Source organism: Aythya marila (assembly GCF_965140915.1).
Source record: "Aythya marila genome assembly, chromosome: Z".
Lineage (NCBI taxonomy): Eukaryota > Metazoa > Chordata > Aves > Anseriformes > Anatidae > Aythya > Aythya marila.
The window spans coordinates 88768403-88792363 of NC_139080.1; the positions used below are offsets into that span (position 1 = coordinate 88768403).

General features: G+C 43.8%; 1 pseudogene across 1 annotated transcript; it reads left to right on the forward strand.

Annotated features, from left to right (window-relative positions):
• The first annotated feature begins 4210 nt into the window (after positions 1 to 4210).
• Positions 4211 to 22276, forward strand: LOC309890282 (delta-1-pyrroline-5-carboxylate synthase-like; annotated as a pseudogene). Its single transcript has 11 exons — positions 4211 to 4309; positions 4778 to 4922; positions 7174 to 7247; positions 7480 to 7582; positions 8684 to 8910; positions 16934 to 17071; positions 17181 to 17376; positions 17735 to 17856; positions 19644 to 19830; positions 21376 to 21462; positions 22074 to 22276. The product of its transcript is annotated as a delta-1-pyrroline-5-carboxylate synthase-like (transcript).
• Positions 22277 to 23961: the final 1685 nt, after the last annotated feature.

Consider the following 23961-nt stretch of genomic DNA (forward strand, 5'->3'; position numbering starts at 1 on the left):
AACTAGAACTGCTGACGTCTGGCGCGCCTCAGAAACGTGGCAGGAGACGTACTCTGCTGTCGCAAGGTAGTTTGCCCAACAGGCAAAGCAGACTAACACAGTCCACTGACCAACTCAGGGCCCACACTGCTGTCCACTCACCCTCGTGCTTCGTTCAAGTTTCCGTGCCCATGCCCTGGGCTACAAGAAACAAAGAGAGAAGGTCATGCCCACGATGGACACGCAAACAGTACAGCTTCTTGCAGAGGACTCAAACACAGAGACCAGAGCCAGAAAAAAAAAAACACACCCTCAAGTCCACAAATGCCAAAAAGCCATGAATGCACAGCAGTCCCAGCAGGGGTAATTACAGACTTATCCTTTACAGATGAAAAAGGTGACCCTGCTCAGTCTCTTCGTACTACTGCGCTTATGCAGTCGAGCCCCTTGCAATGCGCGCTGAAGCTCTTTGTGAATCCTCTGGACAGTGACACAAATGGCTTGATATACCTAAAGATTGAAATGTAACGCCAAAAAAAGGAACCGTACCCCATGATTTCCCAAAAACAAGTTAGCCAGCAACCCCTCCTAAGCATCCCTCTTCTAAGTGAATTCCAAGCTCTTAAAATCTAGAAGGATGCAAGGTCTAAAGACTCAACAGCCAGCAAAACCACAGGCAAAAGCTGCAGAAATATAACAAACTGTCCCTAACCCTGAACAAGATTACACCTTACATGCCTACTGCTGCTGGTTTCAGATACATGCTTACACAGGGAGCTTCGACAATACCTTTCTCCTAAACCCTGCTCCCTCACTTTGCCACCAAGGTTGTAACTTTGATAGTATTTGACATACAAGCAAAGACTCACAGTAAGCCCCGTAATCCTGCAAAAATCCTGAGGGACCCAGAACCACTAAGCAAACACACAAACTAACATTATTGTCCTATCCATGAACATGCCATAACAGTGACTCACCTGAGAAAGAACTGCATGCAATAAAGGCACCTAGTACTATATCAGTTGCTTTACTCTACCAGATCCTACTAGTTGCTACCTTAAAAAGATGTGCGTACCGCTCTCTACTTGGAAACGCATCAGTCCGTCCGTAGACTCTGACCCACCTAAAGAGCCCTGCAACTGACTGAAGGAAAAACAAAGCACTTACCCCAAAGAGCAGCCCAGGCAGAAGGAGCTCTCTGATGGCATACCTGGGGCTCATATACCGTTTGGCCGCGCCCAGCACCCAAGCCCAATCACCTGGGAAAGGGAAGGGGCAAAGCACAAGAAAGTAGAAAGAGAGCAGAAGGAGAAGCAGCAGCTGGCGTGTTTTTGTTCGTTTGTTTGTTTTTAATCTGATTTAGCTCAACAGCAAGCAGAGTGCAGACAAGAGAATCGGGCTGTTTCTAGAAGCTACGTTCCGCATGCTTAGGCTGCAGCTTTTAATCTTGAAAGGACAATATGACCAAGCAAGTAACTGGATTTTTTTCAACTGAAATTAGCTCAAACCTTTCTTTACATAGAAAGAAAAATCCAGGAGCATTAAAAAAAAAAAAAAAAAAAAAAAAAAAGCACAGCACAACATGCCAAAGAAAACCAATTCAATGTAATAATATCACTTTATCACTTGCAGGAAAAATCACATACTTGAGTAGGCTATCTGAGAACCAAAAGGCCATGCTGACGGGTCAAAACACGCTACAGGACGCTGGGTCCTGGCCCTCCGCTGCACTGACTTGAAACCCATCCCTAACACAGCATGAAAACTTGAAACCCAACCCAAACACAGACACAGCATTTCAGCCTCAACACAGTTTTGGGAACTGCTGGAAAGCAGGCTTCATCCTCAATGAGGTGTGCTCAGGCTACACAGCATGGGGCTTCAGGCACCTCTTCCCCTACGGAAGAAGACCGCCATCAGGAACCGCCACGCAAGACAACCTTTTTCCTCTACAACACCTTTCTCAGGAACAACGCAGCATTCCAGAGACCTGCTTTGCTCCTGTTCTAAGGGCTATCACAGCCCACCTTGCCTGTGGCACCTGATAAACAGAGGAGAAAGCAACCACAGCAGCAAAACCCACAGCAGCCTTTGGACAGTTACTCTCATCCCCTCCTTAACCTCAGCCTCTTACCTGCCCCACGTGGCAGATGCTTCCACCTGTTCTCTTAAGCCACTTAAAGCACCTCTAAAAGGCAAACTGGAATTTTACTCTATTGGATGTAGGAAAATAACTGCAGTGACAACCGCACCCCAAAAACAACTGCTACCTCTGTTCATCACTCACCAGAGTCACTCCAGAGGCAGCTCAGGTCATGACGTCCTGGACTGCACACTGAGTTTCAGCCTGAACAAAGGAAAACACAGCCAGAAGACAAACTTTCAGCTGCCAGCGTTAGCACCCATCCCTCATCAACACAAGCGACTCCATCTTTAATTGTATCCTTTCAAAACAGCGGTCCACTTGCCTCTGTACCTGGAAATTAAGTCCAAGCTCAGAAGGAGTAGACAGCATCACCCATGCCACCTGGGAACACAAAAGGACAAAATGACCACTGTGCTTGCAAACAACCACCTGCCACACTGCTCCTCTATCCCAAACAGCCTCACCTCAGACCCTGAGGGAAACACCTGAGTGTCTTCCGTTCGCTTTGGATAAGAGATGACCAGGCTGAAAACACTCTCACCTTCCCTCACTGCTCCGTGACATGGGGATTTCCCTTCCCTGTCCAAGACTGCACGAAGCACCTGCAGAGACAAGAGAGAAGCACACCCTGAGGCACCTCACAGCCAGAGTGTACCTGCTGCAATACTCTCTCTTCCCAGCTCCGTTACTCCAGCTGCTCACCAGCTTTAACTGAGATTCTTGGCTCACAGCGCCAAAGCAAACTCTGCCCAGGCCACACAACACACACTACACAAGCTACGTTATTTAAGACACACGAGCTGGAACGTTCCTGCCCAAGAATCAGTCGCATCACACAGGAAGGATGCCGCATGCTCCTAGAAACCAAACCTACCAGTCCTGAACAGCTTCCCTGCCAGACAGCTCCCCACCTCCTCCTGCCAACCACGCTCAGCACACGCACTATTTGCCTCTCAAAAACAACAACAACAAACAAACAAACAAACAAAAACCCACAAAAAGTAAGAACATACACACACAAAAGCGACTGAGCTCCACAGATGCCAAAAAGCCACGCACACACAGCAGCCCGGCAGGGGTAATCACAGACCCTTTACAGATGAAAAAAGGTAACTCTGATACGACCCTGCTCAGTCTCTTAGTAATACTGTGCCTACGTGGTCAAGCCTCTTGGAGCATGTAATCAAGCTGTTTTTAGTTCTCTGGAGAGTTACACAAGTGATTAAAATATAACTCAAAACCAGAAGTGTATCCCACCATCCCTAAAACCAGTGATCCAGCAACCTCTGCTAAATATCCCTCTATTAAGTGAATTCCAAGCACTTAAAATCTAGAAATCCATAGACTCCAAGCTGCCTAAAGAAGCACCCGTAGAAACAAGAGAAAAAGCACACCCTGAGGCACCTCACAGCCACAGCATACCTGCTGCAACACCTCTCTCTTCCCAGCTCCTTTACCTCAGCTGCTCATTAGCTCTATCTGAAATGTGTGCCCAGGCAGCGCTGCACAAAATTGTGCCATCAGACTTAAAAAAAAAAAAAAAGGCCCACAGAACAACAGCTGCTGCTCCTTCTGTGCTCTCTTTCTACTTTCTTGTGCTTTGCCCCTTCCCTTTCCCAGGTGATTGGGCTTGGGTGCTGGGCGCGGCCAAACGGTATATGAGCCCCAGGTATGCCATCAGAGAGCTCCTTCTGCCTGGGCTGCTCTTTGGGGTAAGTGCTTTGTTTTTCCTTCAGTCAGTTGCAGGGCTCTTTAGGTGGGTCAGAGTCTACGGACGGACTGATGCGTTTCCAAGTAGAGAGCGGTACGCACGTCTTTTTGAGGTGACAGCTAGTAGGATCTGTTAGAATAAACTAATGTAGTACTAGGTGCCTTTATTGCACGCAGTTCTTTCTCAGGTGAGTCACTGTTACGGCATGTTTACGGGTAGGATGTCAATGTTAGTTTGTGTGTTTGCTCTGCTGTGTCTGTGGGGACACGCTGTGCTTGGCTGGGAACCTGGGGCGGAAGTGATGTCAGGGCCTGTCTTCAATCAGGGCGGAAGCACTGTGTGATTGGCTTGGAGGAAGCCAGGGCAGAAGCAGCATGCAGGGCTTGCCGGCGCCATGGGCAGAAGCTGTCGGGGCAGGCCGGGACGCCGAGGAGGGGTGGCGCAACGAGGTTGGTGGTCGGTGGCGCGCCACGGTGGGCTGGATAGGGAGGGGGCGAGGCGGCGGGTGGTTGGTGGCTTCTGTGGAAATGGCCCTTGTGCGGGGTGGGGGCGGTGCATTCAGAGGAACCTTGACAGGCTGCAGATAGGGGCAGGCAGGAACCTTTTGAAGTTCAGGAGAGGGAAATGCCAAGCCCTACCCCTAGGGAGGAACAACTCTATTGAGCAGCACTAGATATCTGGGTACTAAATAAGCATTTCTTCATGGAAGGGGTGGTTAGGCATTAGAACAGGCTGCCCGGGGAAGTGGTAGAGTCCCCATCCTTAGAAGTATTCAAGAGACGTGTGGACATAGCACTTAGGGATATGATTTAGTGGTAGCATTAGGTTGATGCTTGGACTTGATGGTCTTAAGGGCTTCTTCCAACATAAGAATTCTTGTGGAGGATGGGGATTCAACTAACAAGTGCATTTTTGGGAACTGGCTCTCTCCTTCACTGTAGGTGACAGCAGCTTTGTGGGCCCTGCGAGGAGGCACCTCTGTAGTGATTGCAAATGGAGTCCACCCGAAAATCTCGGGTCATGTCATCACAGATATTGTAGAAGGGAAGAAAGTTGGAACTTTGTTTTCACAGGTAAGACCTGCAGGTGAGTACGGAAGTAATATGTACGCTGGGAGCAGTAGAGATTCCCTGGAAGTTTAGGGTTGAAATTTGGCTAGGCCTGCCTGTTCAACAAATGGGAAACTATGCTCTGCTTGACAAGCGGCTTTGGAAAGGTAAGTTTCAATGTTGGAATGGAACATCTTGAATCCTCTGCTTGGGTTCCTTCCAGCTGATGACTTGCTGCATCAGCCTTGCATTCAGAGAACTAAGTAGAATTTGTCTTGTTTTCAGTCTTAGAGGTTATCGTCTCTTATTGATGATTTCAGGCTGAAAGCATGCATATAGAATGTAGTGCTGAACTAAGATAGTGTGCGGTTTCATTTTTTATCCTAGGTTCTTCTTATGACTCAGTCTTTTGTTACTGTATGTAGCAATGTTTTCCTGCCTGTGTGTTGCTGTGACAATGTAACAAGGGCCGCAGAAAGTCAGACCAAAGATCTGTGATCTTAGCAGAATAGAACAAGTATAGAGTGATACTCGTGACTTGCACTGTAAGACAAGCAAACGCCTTGGAGTATAAAAATGCTAAATGGATTTCTTGTAAAAATTGGCCATATCCTTTGGACCGAGGTAAACACTTAGCATTCATGGGTCACAGGAGTCACGAGCCTTAACCAGGTATTGTGTGTAAACTCTGGAGCTAGCACTATGTGAAGAACTGCTTGCTTTACTTTGTGTGTGCTTGTGGGCAGGAGGAGTGAAAGTTGCTTCCTGCTAGCTTTTGATGCCCCCACCTTCTGTATGGAAAGAGAACGTGGGTGATCGATCTCTGTTCAACTTCTATGATGAGACATTGTCTTTTCTCTCATTGCTTTTTCACATGAAAAAGGTGTTTTCTTAGTCCTTTTCTACAGAAACTGTTCCAAAGATCTGTCGATCCCTGTTTCTCTTGGCTGAAATGGTTTTTATTCTACTGTGACCTTTTCAAGGTGAGCGAAAATAAAAGTTTGTGTAGCGTCCGAGATGCAAGTGAACCTTCAGTTTATGAGATAGCAAGGCTAACTTTGAGTTTTGATTAGATTGTGGATGGTTTTTGTTGCCTTTCCTAGGCCTTCTCCAAAAGCTTAAACAGGGAAGTTGCTGTTCAACGCTGATGAGCATTGAAGTGATGTTTTCGTAGGATTATGTGCACTACCAAGGCCTGATTTCCCCTTTTGTCTCTGCGTTGCTTCATGTTTATCTGCTGTGAATTGTACTTGCTATTTTGTTGCATAGTGGCTGCAAAGGAATCACAGGCTGGTTGAGGTTGAAAGGACCTCCAGAGGTCACGTGGTCCAACACCCCTTTTGTGTTCAAAGAACACAAAAATACACGCCACATTATAAAGTATGACCTTGCTTTAAAAAGCTGTTTTAACAGTCCTTCATTAAGTCTTATTAATCAAGTGTCCCCTAGTTCTTTTCTTACGCTTCCCACTATACCTCCTGTTATTTTCCTTACCGTGGGAATTCCTGCTCTGGCAATTTCTGTAGGACACTTCTTGAATAGAAGTCCGGGCATATTAGTCACATGCCAAGTCATCTGTTCTACAGACAATTTCAAGAGTTAAAAGTGAAAACGTAGCTTATCCAGGAGCTCCTTGAGAACTCCTTAGTGAAATGCTGCCTGAGCCTTTTGACTTGTTACTTCAGTTTCTGTTTCAAAACTTGTTCTGTATCATTTCAGTTTGAGATGGATTCTTTGACATCCGTGCCAAGAAAAAAACCTCTCCTCTGTAGGAGCCCTTCAACGTACACAGAGCAGAGAGAGAGCAGCTATTGTGCAAGCTGTTGCTGAGGCTGGTTTTGGCTTCCTGTATTGTTTGCACATTCCCAGGTTGTTTTGCAATCTTTTCTCTTTTCAGTAGTTATGTAATTAAACTTTTTCAAAGGATGCCTTCCTTTTTTTGCAGTAGCCTCCCACTCCCTGAGATGTAGCTGTCCTTGTATTCTTTTGCTCTTTGTCAAGTCTTCTTGATACAGGTTGTATACTTGTTTGTCCCCTACGACATGGATGATCTTACTGAATCTCTGTGATGCCTTGAAAAGGGCTATGCTCGGGGACCGTGGCAGCATTTTGGTATCTGATACAAATTTTCCTGTTGTGGCATACAGTAAACTTCTTTGATATGTCTCTTAAGACCGTACCTGTTTTTCTGCTTTGAGTAAGGAGTTGAAAGTTGAAAGGTTAGTGTTCATTTCCTTCCACCTTTGTCTGCATGTCTTGTGGTTGCGTGTGTGTGTTTGTTTTGGCAGGCCCTACAGTAGAGCAGCAGGGTGGAATGTCTCGAGCCGGTAGCAGGACGCTGGCAGCTCTGCAGCCTGAGCAGGTGAGAGAACAGTATGTTCTCGCTCTTTAAGGCTGTGAACATGTGGCAAGTTTTAAAATACAGGTTTATAACACAAACGGGTCCTGGAAAAAATCAGCTGGCTCCAAGTATTCAGGGCATCAAGCCAGTGAGAAGATGTGTCAGTAGGAATGAGCTGAAGTGAGCCAGATGTCAAACACCATGGAGTTCGTGTAAGAATGCAGTTCAGACACTTTTCTCTTTCAGAGAGCAGAGATTTATTTATTTTTTTTATCATCTCGGTGACTTATTAACTGATCAGAGAGAAGAAATTCTCTTGGCAAACAAAAAGGACTTAGAAGAAGCTGAAAATAAAGGTAATATTACGGGTCCTTTCATGGAACACCTGTTGTCATGAGCTTTTCTGGGCCTCAAAGGAAAGGAGCAGAACAAGAGTAGTCTGTCACCTGCAATTGGATATTATGGCCGTCACAGATTAGGGAACCCAGGACTTTGAGAGCTTGTCAGTGTAAGCAGCTGCAGCTTCCGTAAGAGCTGTCTCTATCAGAGAAGATGGAGAGAGAGGCCTTTGAAAGCAGCAACCCACAGCATTGTTTAAAAAACTAAAAATAGAACAGTGTTTTCTTTTGCCAAAGGAGGCTCACTTTAGAAATTAAATCTAGCAAGGATCTTCCCTGTTATCATCATGCATGAAATAGCATGAATATTCTCCTGGGCTGGTTAACGTAATGTTTGGCCCCTGTGGGGAAGGTTGTTACTTAAAAATGATGCTTTCCAGAAAGAACCACCTTACCTTCTGACTGAGGAAAGTACAGTTCAGGCAGCACAGACTAAATCCATTCTTTTGTGTAAGAGTGGTGCGTGAGGAAGCTGGTCTTGGGTTAGAAAATGTGTGGAACTGGCGCATCACAAGTTGTGAAGTTCAGTAAAAGGCATACGGCAACCATTTTGTACTGAGGAGAATGCCTGGAGGGACATTTCTGAGTAAACTTCCTACCTGAACGTGTTCAGACTAGAAAACTCCGGCAGCTCTTGCCCAATCTGAAATGCTATGCGTTCCTTTGCTCTTTGGGATTTCTATCTGTGAAATAGAAAGAGGCAATTACTGCGCAAACCTTCCAGGAATATTGCAAGGGTAGAAATTGGTAAGAAATTCAGGTACACGGTTGTGTAACGGTACTAGAAATAGGACAAACTTTGTCTTTGCGGATGTTACTTCATATACAAATCATTCATATCGTATTAGGTGTATATGTGATGGTAGGTGAAAGCGTTGTCAAATTGGAGCAGTTTGATTGTAGCTACTAAACTTAATGCTTTACATTGTTCATCTTAGGTAGGTTTCTTGCTGCGGCGTGGGAAACAGCGGCTTTTTTTCCTGGTTTGACCATTAGGTCACTTTTTCTTGAAACTAGCCAGATAAATCTATCTTGAGCGCAATTTTTTCTTTCTTCTAGGAAGATTGGCACTTCCTTTGTTGAAACGTCTCAGTCTGTCTACATCAAAGCTGAACAGCTTGGCTGTTGGGCTCTGTCAGATTGCAGCATCTTCACAGGACAGCGTCGGCAGCATAGTTCGGAGAGCACGCATAGCAAAAGATCTAGAGTTGGAGCAGGTGACAGTGCCTGTTGGGGTCTTTCTTGCGATTTTTTTGAGTCCCGTCCAGACTGACTGTCTTCCACAGGTATGTGAGGAGGGCAGAGAGATCTTTGATAACAAAAGTGTATTTCTACTGGTGAGTTATTGGAAGGCTGCAAGAAGTCTTGCCTCAAAAGACTTCTGCTTGTATTCTTCTGAAATGAATTCTGCTGTCATCCCATTTTTTTTTTTTTTCCTACAGAAAACTACAGTCTTCTTGGGACTTGCTTCTGCAATGCTGAGAGTTATTCCGCGTTGGTTTTTGATACCCAACGTAGAGAAGGAGTTAGCTTACATTCAGGTGGTGCAATTTCTGCCCGTGTCTTATCACATAGCTTCCCTGCTTAACTTGCAACTTACAAGGCTCCTACCAATGAGCACTTTTCTGTCCATGCTGACTACAGCTGAATTGCAGGCTACGATTAAACATCAAATGTTTAATATAGGTCGTTAATAACAAACTGCAACTGTTAAGAATATATGCTGACAAGATCAGCACGAAGTAGAAGTTCTAGGCTCTGAGTGGTCTGTCCCATACTGATACTGCATGTTTGCACTGAGGCAGAATGATATCTTTCCACAAGCGTGTAAAAGCTAAGTCTAGGCTCTTACTGCCGGTATCTTTAGCAAGACTGATTGAGCGTTTCTCTAACATATGAGCAAGTATTTGAGGAGCAAGGGATGGGTATGGGCACTTAAAAAGAGACTGCCGAAGGGCAGCTTCACAACTGAATTTTGTGAGTGTTTGTCCTCGTTCCATACTGAAGGGGAGTCTGCTCTAGGCAAAGTTCATGTGAAAGGAAAAGGCAGTAGTCTCCCTTTCTGCCATTATTGCTTCCTTGCTGCTCGCTCTGTTCTTCATAGAAAACCAGTATGTTTCCTTGCCAAATTCTAGTCTGCCTTCCTAGACTCCAGCCTTTGCCTCCTGGGTGTCTTGCCTTGCCTAGCCAAACTCTCCCATTCTCCTCTTCTTTATCTCATTTGTTTTATCAGGCTGATTCTTACTGGCTTCCCACCCTCAACCCCCCCCTCCCCCCCCCACCTTTCTTTTTTTTTTTTTTTTCTTTTTTTACAGACTTAGGATGTCTTGTCTTGTTACTTTTCTTCCTGCCAGCCCCCATCCTCAAGTTCTCCGATGTAACTTCAGAGGATCATCCTTGATACCTCTGCATCTGAATAATATGGTTTCTCTCCCATGCTGTAGCTGATAGTAGGATGGACTCTGAGTGCAGAGGAGAGGTTGCTTCCTCCATAGTTTACTATTGCATCTCATACTGGTTTGGGTAAGCAATTACCGAGGAAATTTGACTTCTCCATGGAGTAGTGTGTGCCTGATAGCTAGCTGGAGATAGCATACACGGAATTGAGTCAGTGCTCAGAGTTCAGTCTTGAGTTGCAGTAAAGGTGAAACAATTGCAGACTAACAGTTTACCTTCTAGTGAGCTGCGAAGCGAGTGCGGAGTTCCGATCCGCGGTTCCGTATTCTCCGTGAGGGGAGCGGCCGGAGACGAACGAAGTGCGTGACAGACCAAAAAGAAGTGCTGTTTTCACCAAGTTTTGATTGGTGGTGCCCAATATGTGGGCCTGGCAGTGTATCTTGTGATCCTATTTTTGCTCTTACATGCTTTGAGTGTGACAAGAAAAAAAGGCGGGAGCGTTATCTAAGTAACTAACAGTTTAGAAGTGTTGGTGTATTTGCTGTGGCGTTTGGTCAGTTTGCCAAGTACTGGAGAGGTGGAGGGGGCTGACTGATTATCAAAGCGGTAGAACGGAGAGAGTCCTTTCTGTGGTGGTTTGGGCTTGAGCCCTGGCAATTTGGTAAGAAGGGGGAGAGTGAATTTATTTAGGTGTCAATGCCTTTTTAAATGGTATTTATTGACGGATACACAGGAGTGATTCCTTGTTTTGTATGGGCTTATTAACAAAGTGCATGAGAAAACTTGGCATTTGGCTCGAAATTCGGTCCTGTTGAAATGTAAATTTTGTGGAAAAGGTGGTAATGTTTGTCTAGAAGATGAAAGGCTGAGTGCTTCAGCTCTTTTCCTGAAGTTCCATGGATTTATGATTGGAACATGGAACGGGGCTCCTTAATAACCTGAAATAGTAAAGTTTGTATGCGGGAAGAGGCATTTAATCCCAGAGAACTGGGACATTTGGGAAGAAGATTAGGAAAAGATAGTAAAAACCCACAGTAAAAAGGTTTGCGTGGAAATTGAAACAAAGGACAGTAACTAATAAGGAATAGTAATAAATAAATAAAAGGGAATGGAAAATCAAAGGAATGAGTAATATCCAAAACAAAGATGTTTTAAAGAAAGCCTCCTTGGGTGCACGCTGGCACATTCAAAGGATATTGTTAGAACTGGGAGCGCAGAAAGGAAGAGGACTTTCACTAAGTATTGCAATCAGTGGTGGCCACTATATAAGCTAAATGGCCACTTTATGGATCAGTCGACTATAACACTATCTGGCAATTCATGTTTTGGAGGAGAGAAGGAAAATAGGATGAAGTGTAGTATACTGATACGTTGTTTCAGCATCTTGGAGAGAAAAGGAGTGGAATTAATTGGCTCTTGACTGAGCCTTTGGTGTTGGTGTGAGAAAAGTACAGGCTGGAGAAAGATAAAGGAAGCGTTAAAAGAGTTGTCCCTGGTGTTAAAGGTGTGGCATGTAGTATTTAACAGAGCCCTTTGAAGTTGAATGAGCAGGGAAGGAGGATGTAGGAATGTTAATAGTTCTGCCTCAGCAGGAAGCTGTGTGTTTTTTTTTTTTTTTTTTTTTTTTAATAGCAAAACAAATTACGCAACGTTGCTTAACTTGTCAGAAGATAAATAAGAAAGTGTTTTGACAAGCAGCCACGGGAGGGAGAAAAACAGCTTACAGGCCTTTTGAGAAAGTACAAGTTGATTTCACTGAATTGCCCAAGGTAGGGAGGATAAAATATCTATGGGAAATAGCAGATCATTTAACACAATGGGTAGAAGCTTATCCCGTAGCTCGAGCTATGGCACAAATGGTGGTAAAAGCTCTATTAGAACACCTGATACCTAAATATGGGATAATCCAGTACATTGATTTTGATCAGGGCACACACTTTGCTTCTAAAATAATAAAATTATTATGTCAATCATTAGGTATTCAGTGGGAATACCATACTCCGTGGCACCCACAAAGCTCAGGGAAAGTAGAAAGATTGAATCAAACACTAAAACAACACTTGGCTAAATTAATGATCGAGACACAAATGCCCTGGATGAAATGCTTACCATTGGCACTTTTAAACATAAGAACTAAACCACACAGTGAGAGCGGATTATCGCCATATGAAATGTTATATGGTATGCCTTATTCTCAAGGGATGCCTCTAGGAAAAATGTAGTTGAGGAGCGTAGCATCCAGAAATACGTAATTACCATTGGAAGGAGGTTACAAGAGCTAAGAGAAATTGGAATGATGGCTCAAACACCACCTTTAGGATTTGCTGTTCATAAGATACAACCAGGAGACAAGGTCTTAATAAAAACCTGGAGGGAAGAATCATTGAGCCCCCGATGGGAGGGACTGTAAGTAGTAAGTTTTACTTACTACTGAAACAGCTGTGAGAACAGCGGAAAGGGGTTGGATCCACAGATCCAGAATAAAAGGACCAGTAACTACCGAAACCTGGAGGGTTGAGTCCACTCCTGGGGAACTGAAACTAAAGCTAAAGAAGAACTCATATTCTGGCAATGAGGCTCTGCATGAATTAAGGACGCCAAATAAAGGGGACAAGCCTAAAGGGAGGAAAGGGAGAAGGCAAGACCGGGGCAGGACCCTCCACTGCAGTGTGTATGGTCTACCGAGGGAGGCGATGGGTATTGACTGCCGAGTGAGAGGGCCTCGACCGGACTTCTCCCACACTAAGGTGAGGTTGTCCCGAGAAAATAACGTAAGAACTTTTCTTTTTAAACCCATATAAAATTGTGATTCGTTTTCCAGGAGCTGGATCACCCCGGCAGGCTGAACGGTATCACAAGCCCAAATTGACCCTGAAAGTGGGCCCAACCCCTTGATTGAAGGCGTCTTGCCTATTATGATCCAGCTACATGGGCAGAAGACGGATCCTGGGGCTATAGGACCCCAATATATATGCTTAATAGAATAACTAGGTTACAAGCTGTAATGGAAATAGTTGTAAATAAAACCGGAGGTGCACTTGGCTTAATTGCAAAGCAAAATACCAAGATGAGGACTACTTATCTACTTATGTATCAAAATCGCTTAGCTTTGGATTATTTACTAGCACAAGAAGAAGTCTGTGGAAAATCTAACCTTAGTAATTGCTGTTTAGAGATTAATGATGAAGGTGTTTCTTCCTAGTAGCTGGTAGAATGCTACGTTTTGGTTTAGGATGAGAAGAGCGCTGATAACATGCTGATGTTTTAATTGTTGCAGAGCCGTGCTTACACCAAGCCAAGGACGTTTCAGCTTCTCACTGTCCTGCCAGCGAGCAGGCTGGGGGTGCAGCAAGAGCTGGGAGGAGGGCTGGACTGCTCGGGGTTAGGCTGGGCATCAGACAGCTGGGCATCAGCGGTGGTGAGCAATTGCATTGTGCATCACTTGTTTCATACACATGAGTAGTAGTAGAACTATCATCATTATTGTCATTGTCATTATTATTATTTATGATTATTTATTATTGTTATTTTCTTGTCTTTATCTCACCTCACAGGCTTCACTTTCCCATTTCTCTCTCCCATCCCAGAGAGGGAGGGGGTGAGGTGAGTGAATGGCCGTGTGGTGTTTAGCTGCCAGCTGGGTTAAACCACAACAGAAAGAAAAGCTGTAAATGAACTTGTAAAAGAAATGAAGAAGATTGCACACGTCCCAGTTCAAACTTGGAATGGAATCGATCTAAGAAGATTATGGGAGGGGGCTTTACGGGCAGTGATTGTTTTGCTAAAATGAGGATGGTTGTATTGGGGATATGTGGAGAATTGTTAATAATCCCATGTTTAATACCTTCTATTACCAGGCTGATACACTCCAGTTATACAAGGAATGCAAATATCTGCAGTACCTGTTGTGGGAATAGGAATGTTGTTTTTGCAGAGTTACGTTGTTTAGAGGGCAGGAATGTGGTACTGAGATATGCTTACAGTGATAAGAAAACTTAGCAGGCGACCTTGTAAAATGCAGACAACCAGACTTCTTAGGACAATTAGGTGAAAATCACGGTGTCAAGTCAGACAAGTGAAGAAACATTACCTCTCCAAGCAGTAAAAATGTCAAAAGAAATTTGAAATTTAACAGGCCGGCAAGTGAAGGCCATGCATTGTTTGTGAAGCATCGGATAGATGGTGAACCTGGATTACCCAGTCAGTGGGGAAACAGGGGAGGGTCCTGTCATCAAAAAGTATATAAACTGTGTTTTGGAACTAGTAGGTGCGCTCTCCTGCTTGTGGGGCGCCCGCCATTGCAATCGCGAACAAATTACTTCTTCGCTGAGATCCTCGCCTGAGCCTAATTACTGGCTACGGAGTTTCTCACACTGTTGACCCAGAACCAGGGAGAAGAGAAAACCCATTGCCTGACGATAATAAAAAGAAAAGAATATCCAAAATTGATACCAATTTGGCAAGTATTGACTCGATTGGAAAGGAAAACACGGATCAATACCATGAAAAAAGAGATGGGGGACTGTGAAATATGTTCATCTGATTCGTGTCAATATGGAACAATGCTAGGGCCTCATAATGAAATGTGACCTTCTGTCTTACATCCCCTTGTATAAATAACCACAAGTCCAAGAGAAACAGAGTGGTTAGTGTATATAGTTCTTGTATCTTGCAAAAGAATGGTCTAGCAGTTTGTGTTGATAGAGGGTTTGAAGGGTAAACCTTGAGACTCGGGTCTGGGAGATAAGAGAATAGGGGGGAGTTTTTTGAGATAACTGCTGACTATTGCATGAGACACGACTTTCTGGCATCTGGCCCAGAGACTACTAAATAAGGGGAGGGGGGGGGAAGCTGAAGAACGACCGAAGGACAAAACTTGTGAGGAAGACTACGAGCCTTCAGTATGAGCGACCCTCAGAGGGACCACTGGAGACTGATACGCATGCATCCGTGGGATGGTTCGGGTTCCGGGAAACTAATTATAATACCCCTGCCTTTTCCAAAAGTGGTGATGAATATGTATTAGCCTAGGAGCATAAAAACCAGCCGCCTGATTTAACTGGTGTGCGTCTTCGTGGAGCAGAGACTCCCAGCGCACCCAGTGCTGTTTGCTTACCTCTGTTCCTTTAATAAATTGTAAACTTTGATTGTAACCCTATGCGGGACTCAGTCATTTATAACAATATACAATAGCATGTTTGTCTCTAATACTTACAAGGCGAAGTTCTGAGATCATATTTCACAGACTGCTTCTTACAGATTTCAAGAAATCCAATTGTTCTGAAGTATAGCCGTGCTCTATTACTATCTAAAGGGAACAAACTGTTTTCAAACCCATTACAGATTGGATTTTTTAAATTTATTTAAATAAGCTTGTCTCTGCAGCTTTCCTTTGTGATGCTGATCTTTGGAGAGTCAGATTCTTAACCAGATACAATCAAATTGCATTTTAATGTCTAGTTTTGTATGTTAAAGACACACAGTATCTGGGTACAGCAAGGTTCCACTAATTGACAAGGATCTTTCTGAAGTATTCCTTATTTTTTCAGTATTCTTTTCAAATTGTGGACAGCAGGATGAGGTAGAATATCAAACACGGTGACTGTTTTTTACCCAGAGGACACTAGTAGGGAAAAGGAGTTGGTCTGAGTTGACCTTGACATGCTTAAGGGGTTGGTACATGAGAACCTCGTGAAGTTCAAGAAGGCTAAGTGCAAGGTTCACCACCGTCATCAAGGCACTCCCAAGAATGAATGCAGGCTGGTTGATGAGTGGATTGGGAGCAGCCCTGCAGAGAAGGACTTGGGAGTGTTGATGGATGAAAAGCTCTACATGAGCCAGCGATGTGCAGTTGCAAACCAGAAAGCCAGCCGTATTGTGAGCCACATCAAAAGTATGACCAGAAGGTCCAGGGAGGTGATTCTCGTTCTCTACTCCACTCCTGTGAGGCCCCACCTGCAGTGCTGCATTCAGCTCTGGGGACTCCAACATAAGAAATAAATGTGTTAGAGCAGGTCCAGAGCAGGGCCACGAAGTTGACGAGGGCTGGAGGACCTCTCCTATGAAGACAGGCTGAGAGAACTGGGGTTGCTTAGCCTAGAGAAGAGAGGGCTCTGAGGAGACCTTATAGTGGCCCTCTAGTACCTGAAGCAGGCTTCGGGTAAGCTGGGGAGGGACTTTTTGTCAGGGAGTGTAATGACAGGACAAGGAGTAATGGCTTTAAACTAAAAGGGTAGATGTAGATTAGAATAAAGGAAGAAATTCTTTACTATGGGTGGTGAGGCACTGGAACAGGCTGCTTGGGGAAGTTGTGAATGCCCCATCCCTGGAAGTATTTAAGGCCAAGTTGGATGGGGCTTTGAGCAATCTGGTCTAGTGGGAGGTGTCATAGAATCATAGAATGATTTGTGCTGGAAGGGAACTTGAAGGTCATCTACTCCCCCCTGCTATAGGCAAGGACACCTTCTGGTTATAAACGTAAAATCAGCGTGATTAAACAAAAGGCTTCTGTATAAGAGAGCACAAGTAAAATGTTCGTCGTAGGAAGAGCTCATTAGCTACTTCCAGCCAGAATGATTAGGGATAAGAGTTCTTGCATCTGAAATAGTTTTATACAGCTAGCGAATTTGTGCCAGAGCCTATGTTCAGGGTTTCCTTTGACTTACTGCAGTCTCCCTTTGCCAGTAGTACCCTGAAGCTCAAGTTTGTTTCTGAAACGTTAAGATACTTCATTACTGGAGTTACACGTTCTGACTCGGAAAAAATTCTTGGTGCTGTATGTTAATATCGAGTAAGTCAGCAGAATGCAAAATCCTGTTCTTACTCTATTTTGCAGATGTTATTCTCCCAGAGGAGTCAGATCACTTTGTTGTTGTTGTTGTTGTTGTTGTTGTTTTAATTCCCTTCTGACAGGTGTCTTCTTTGGCCATAGCTAGCGGAAATGGCTTGCTAATAAAAGGAGGGAAAGAGGCAGCATACAGCAATCAAATCCTTCATCATCTGACTCAAGAAGCACTCTCCATTCATGGAGTCAAAGATGCAGTGCAAGTAGTAAGTGTCTAGAATTAAAGCAACAACTTTTGTGCTGTAGCATGTAGAAGAAGCACAGGCAGAGCTTGAGAATTCAGGCCATTGACTGTTTGTGTCACAACTTTCACGTGTGAATACAAGCAAGGAAGTGGAAGATGTCTGCCATTTGGAGAAGCTGGTAGATCTAATCATTCCACATGGGTCATCCCAGCTAGTCAGGAATATCCAGAAAGCTGCTAAGGGAATTCCAGTGATGGGACACGGTGAATGGATCTGTCATGTGTATGTGGACACAGATGCCAGCGTGGAGAAGGCCACATGAATAAGTAAGCTGTGAGAGGGTGACTTGGATACCATGAGTGTAACTGAACTACACATTTGGAATATGTGGTATGGTTATAATATTATTATTATTATTATATTATTATATTAATATATTATTATTATATTATAGTAATATATATATTAATATATTATTATAATAATTTATTATTATATATTATTAATATATTAATTATATTAATATAAAATATTATTATTATATTATTATTATAATTATTATATATTATTATAATAATATATATATTAATATATTATTATAACCATACGTAATAATAATTCACATGCTCTTCAAATTCTTTGTCATAAATGTTACGTAACCATTTGTTTACTCTTAAACCTCAGTCAGAGACTCAAAGTGTGAATATACTGCTGCCTGTGATGCTCGGGAAACACTCCTAATTCACTGAGACCTGCTGAGAACCCCGTTGTTTGATCAGATCATAGACACGTTGAGAGTAGAACAGGTTAGTCATTTATACTTGTGTTGGCTTTTGTTTTGTTTTATTTACTTGTTGTTCATTTTAGGAGCCCTTGGTCTTGCTGACATAGCCCTATGTAGTTTTATGATAACATAACACTTACGTTACCCACATGTCTCTTTGTACACCTTTGTACTCTTTTCGGAGAGCTTTCTTGGCTTCTCCATGCAACCCCAAGCTTTTGCATAGAAATGATCTGCGAGCAGCTTCTTTGGGGTGGCTGCATGCCATTGCTGGGATACAACTACTTCCTTTTACATAGAAAAAAATCATTCTCTGCCTTGGAAGAGCATTTCCCCAACCCTTTCTCTACTACTCTTAATTCTGACTTCCTGGCTGGCAACCTCCCGGACCCAAATACTATTCTGATTAAATCTATTAACTTACCTTCTTACGTCAGTCGTTTCCCATTTTATGTTTCTCCTCCTCTAATCTGCTTCATCCACATATTTTGAACATTTTGTCTCGCTTGCCTTTATTCCCACCCATTTTCCCGCCCATTATTTCCCCCTCCCACTGTTCCACAGGAACAAAGGCCACTGTCCTACATAATTGCTTTGACATGCGTAATGTTTTGTAGCAGAGATGCATCACGAGAGAAATATTTGTGAAGTACTTAAATTACACTTAAAACATGGATTTTTCACATAGCATTTCCATTTGGCAAATAGTGTATACAAGCAGTGATTGATGCAGGAAAACATGGAAAATAGGTCATGTTCCGATAATGTTAAAGTCATATTAAGAGAAGCTTGCCAGATAGCTAGTCAGGAGCAAGTCCTCACTCGCTTGTGTTTTCTTTTTGTCTTTGTTTTTTTTTTTTTTTTTTAATGTCTGGTTTGGTTGTGTTTTGTTTTGTGTTTTTTTTTTTTTTTTCATAGAATACCCTGAGTTGCAAAGGACCCATGAGGACTACCAAGTTCAACCCCTAGCTCCACACAGGACCACCCAGAAATCAGACCATGCATCTTGGAGCGTTGCCCAAACACTTCTTGAATTCCAGCAGGCTCAGTGCTGTGACCACTGTCCTGGGAGCCTGTTCCAGTGCCCTGCCACCTCTTGGTGCAGAACCTTTCCCTAACATCCAGCCTGACCCTCCCCTGTCACAGCTCTATGCCATTCCCTTGGGTCCTGTCGCTGTCACCTGAGAGAAGAGATCAGCACCTGCTCCTCCACTCCTCCCACTCATTGTTAAGGTGTCTTAGCTGCTACGATTAAATTCAGAGATTGACGATGCATTAGATCTTCTTCATCAGGATCGTAAAATAACTGAAAGTCCTTGCCTTGTTTTGGGCCCAGTAACTCTTTTGTGTCTGAAACATACACTTTGGAGAGGGCTGGTGTCAGTTTACAAAAGAAAAGGATAAAAACAGGTAAGGTCTTTTGTAGGGGAGACTTGCAAACCTGGAAATATCTGCCTTCCTCGAAACTCCCCTCCCCTCATTTTATATTGCTGACTTTGACATTATATGGCATAGGCTATCCCTTTGGTTAAGTTTGAATCGGTTGTGGTTATGTGCTCTCCTAACTTTTAGCAGACCCTCGACCTTCTCACTGTGGGGGGAGAAGAGAAAGCCTTGGAACTGTGTGAGCACTGTTTAGCAACAGCCAAAACAGTGGTTTGTTTAAGGCAAAAATCCAAAATGTAGCAGTATAGGGACTGCTATGAAAAAAATTAACTCTATCCTAGCTATACCCAGAACAACAAGCTGCACTTTTTGCCTGTTACGCATTGGTACAATCTACAGCACAAAATACTTCTGGTATTGCAGGTGAAGATTCATGCTGGCCCAAAGTTTGCCTCTTACTTGACGTTCAACCCCTCAGAAGTGAAATCTCTCCACGACGAATATGGGGATCTGGAGAGCTGCATTGAGGTTGTGGACAGTGTACAAGAGGGTGTCGAACATATCCACAAGTATGGAAGTTCTCACCTGGATGTTACCGTCACGGAGAATGGTTTGTGACCAATCTGTTCCCTTAAGCTTCTGCTTTGGTTTCACTGTGGGATCTTGTTATTAGCATAACTACTTACATTGCAGTAGTTTCTCTTATCTTGGTTCTGTAGTGAGCATAATCAGCTGGAACCCTATGAGCTAAATCTATCTGTAGTTGTGTTTAATTCAAGGAAAACATGTTGTGTGCCCTTATTCCAGGAGGTGAAGGCATGTGTTTGAGCAACTGGCCAACGACAAGTCAACGCATGCTCTTGTCAGGCAGATTGCTTTGTGTTCCTGTATTGTACAGACTTACCACATCAGACAGTTTTGCAGAAACATCTCCTGAATCCTGGAGACGTCTTTAGGCCTCCGAAGGAGGAAGAGGTGAGCTTCTATAGAGGGAATATGGGCTGTAAGAAAGATCAGACTATATACGTTTTGTCTTCCCAGGTTGCTTTTAAGCCTTGCAAACAAGGACCACAAGTGTTTTTCTCCATCTCTCCCAGTCCTCTATTTCCCAGTTCCGCATCTGTAGCGTAAAAGCTGCATGTATCTCAGTTCCCAGTTTCTTGCTCCTTTGATGCCGCGAACTTCTGTTCCTATGCGCCACTCTGTGCTTCTTCCACTCCTCTGCATGAGGTTTGAACACTCTGCCACTTCAAAACGTAGCTAGAACTGCTCCCAGCCAAAGGATGACTCTCCATACAAGGCTAAAACTTCTGAGAGTCAGCTACAGTAAGGTCATTTTGATTTGTGGCTCATCAGTGTGAGATTCAAGCAGGCATCTGTTTCTGTACCTTCTGCAGAAATTAAACGAGTAGCACCGAAAGGCATGCATTTGATACTGTAAGCCACTACCTGGTGCACTAGTGATTTACTTGGGTGTGTACTGGAGATAGAGTTCATCTTTAGCATTCGTCCCATTGCTCTGGGCAACTGACTTGCAGCTTACAGCCTTACAGAGAAAGGCATCCTCCAGAGTACTAAGGCTCGTACAACTCTGCTTGAGGTTGCTCCAGTCTCGCATGTTCTGTGTTGAACTGGGTTAGTTAGCTGACTTCATGTGGTGTTTCGGCATTCTCTTTCCCAAATACTGTTTTCAGTATAAACTTAATATAGGACTTTCTATTAATTTCCATTAATTCCATTATGATAGGACTTTCCATGTTCTTTATAGAACAGTTCCATGTATCCGTTGAGCTAATGTAGAGCTGAACATGTAGTTTAACTGTCTGACTGCAAAATGTAGCTCGGGGCTGCTGTCACTTCTTCCCAGTCATACAACTATCCCTGTTTGCGAGGTCTAGGCTGTAGTAAGAATTAGACGTCTTTTCACTTCTTGTCTTTGCAAGCTTCTTGTAATATTTATAGTTGTGTCTATGTGATAAACATATTACGAAGAAGGTGTGTATGAACATGCTTTAATCCAGGCTGTTAAATACTGTCTGATAATGTTGCAGGTGAAAGTTCTGTTCTTGTATCTCTTCACGGTATGAGGCTGTGCCTATTGGACTGCATGATCACTCTGTACTGTATCCTATTTTCTTCTCTGCCTCTTTTTCAGAGAAAACAGTGGAGTTCTTCCTCCAGCATGTGGACAGTGCTTGGAATGCCAGTAACCGATTCTCTGATGGATAGAGATTTGTACTCTGTATGTGCCTGTGGTGTGCAGGCAGCTAAGCACCACAAAGCCGTTTGCTCCCTCAGCAGTGTGGGAGGAAGGAAAGACTGGAACAAAACTGAGTATCAGTTACCTAAGTAAACAGGTGCACATACTAGGAAGTGCAGAAGACAAGGGAAACATTAATTCCTGAGGTAGAAACTACTAGAAATCGCTGTAGCAGGCTTGAACATGCAGTGCTCTGTGTGTTAAAAAATTGTGTTTAGGGTTTTATAAGATCACGCAATAGTCTGTTTAAGAAGAGGAAAAACAAAAAAGGATATAAGAATGGAATCCTGACTAACTTAGTTCTTATTGTTCAAAGGGTAAACCCTCAAACAAATGTACGATGTATGTAAGACACACGTAGCTTTCTGGCTTCTTTCTCTCTAAAAGTGAAGCTGAAACTGACAGAAGTATAAACATTCCAATTTAGAATAAAGCTCCTCTGATCAGAACAGGTAAAAATAACTTCTGACACTTGGGGAGGAGTGAAGGAAGGGAGGTGAATGACTGCTTCTACATAAAGATGCAGGGCTATATAGTACAAAGTTGAATATCTTCTGAGGATCAACTACCTTTACCTTGTGTGTTTTCTACAGGTGATGAAGTTGGAATTAGTACTTCTCGTATCCATGCACGCGAACCAGTGGGAATTGAAGGACTCTGAACTACAAAGTGGTTACTGACAGGGGACAATCATGTTGTTTCTGACTTCTCAGAGCACGGGAGCATGAAGTAGCCCCATGAGAGCCTACCTCTCCCTCAGAGAAATACCGAGTACATTGAGAAAACTCATCAATAAAATGTTTATTGAAGATGTTCAGGCTTCAGGGTACTCTTTGGGGAAAGAGATTTGCTTTTCAGCTCTGAGATCATTGTTCTTGGTCATTGTGCAGTACAATGAATATGAAGTGATCCCATCCGTGACACGCATTATTTGTTGCTGTCTCTTACTGTTTCCTTAGATAGTATCTGCAAACTGACCTTGCTTTTGCCAGAGAGGTTTCTTTAAAACATACAGATACCGTAAGGAAAAGTTGAAATATCTGCTGCGTTCTGTTCATGCCCTTTGTCCCCTCCAGCAAAGATGCCTGGTGGTAGAGTGTAAATTTTTTTCCCTGTCTTTAATCTGAACACCTGTCTTGGTGAACAAACTCGGTAGCTTTCCTTTAGTCACGTGACCACAGCAGCTCTTGAAAGCTCTAAAGCTTTAAGACACTTACTGTCTTTGTCTGATCACTCTGTGATTCCTATGCGTTTGGAACGTATATTTCATTAATGTTTTGACCAAGCAACCTTTTTTATCTAATTTCTTTGTATTTTTGACAACTGTAGATAAATAGCGCAACTGTATACGGTGTGAATTTTGTTACCTCTGTCCACCAGACATTTATTTCTCATGGGTTTTCTGTGAAATGTAATCCCTCCAAACCCGTCATCCAGATGCAATACTACCTTGAAGTTTAAAAGAAGCTCTGAATAAATGCTGCCTTTTGCGTACTGGAACAAAGGAACTCACGTGTGCATGCTGCAGCCAGGGCTCAGGGAAGCCCTCCATAGGTCAGGGTGGTTGGAGTGTCAAGGTGCATGGGGAGGGAGTGGAATGGTGCCACACTGCAAATGCTGGCAGGGCAGGGAGTGGGATGGGTGCAGCCTGCACAGGGACATTCTCTCCTGTGCATCCGTTTCTTGCTGCTAACTTGCCTCTGCATGCTTTGTTGACTGCTGGCGTGTGCGTGGTACTCAGGAGCCAACATAGTGGCACACAGGACCTATCCGGGCATCTGGGTGTCTGCTGGGTAGCCATGTTACCGCACTCACCCATTTAGGACCATGGCACTCTACTCTGCAACCCTGAGAAAGCCATTATGCCCCACGCTCCTCTTGTGCTTCTATGCTCTCCTGAGACTTTGTGACAACTGCTTGCACTGCAACCACAACTGGTACTGCCCATCAATGATAAAAGCACTGATACTGCAGCACCCAGTACTGCACGCCTGCAGTAGCGTTCCCTGCAATTCCTCTGTCCAGCTACCGCTGTTACTCCTTCCTCTGTCCCACTCGTCTCTTGATCTTTTTTGATTCCTCTGCCCTTCTCAGTGTCTGTCTTCCTCTATCCTTTCCCCTGGTCTCATAACATCTAATCTAACTCCCCTCTTTCTCTTTTAGTTTGGAAACTTCCTTGCCCTGTCATTATCTGTCTGAGCAAAAAGTTGCTCTCCAACTTTTTTTATAAGCCACCTTTAGGCACTGAAAGGCGGCAATTAGCTCTCCCTGGAGCTTTTTCTTCTCCGTGATGAACAACTCCAGCTCTCTTGGCCTGTGTTCAGAGGGGAGAATCCCCATCATTTGTTCTAACTTTCGTTGGGTTAACCATTTCCATTAATGAGGGAACGGTTAAGGCAATTACTCCACAACTACCCAAAGCAGCGATAGTGAGAAGCCCACTTCCAGCATCCATTTCCCATGCAGGGACAGATGGACACC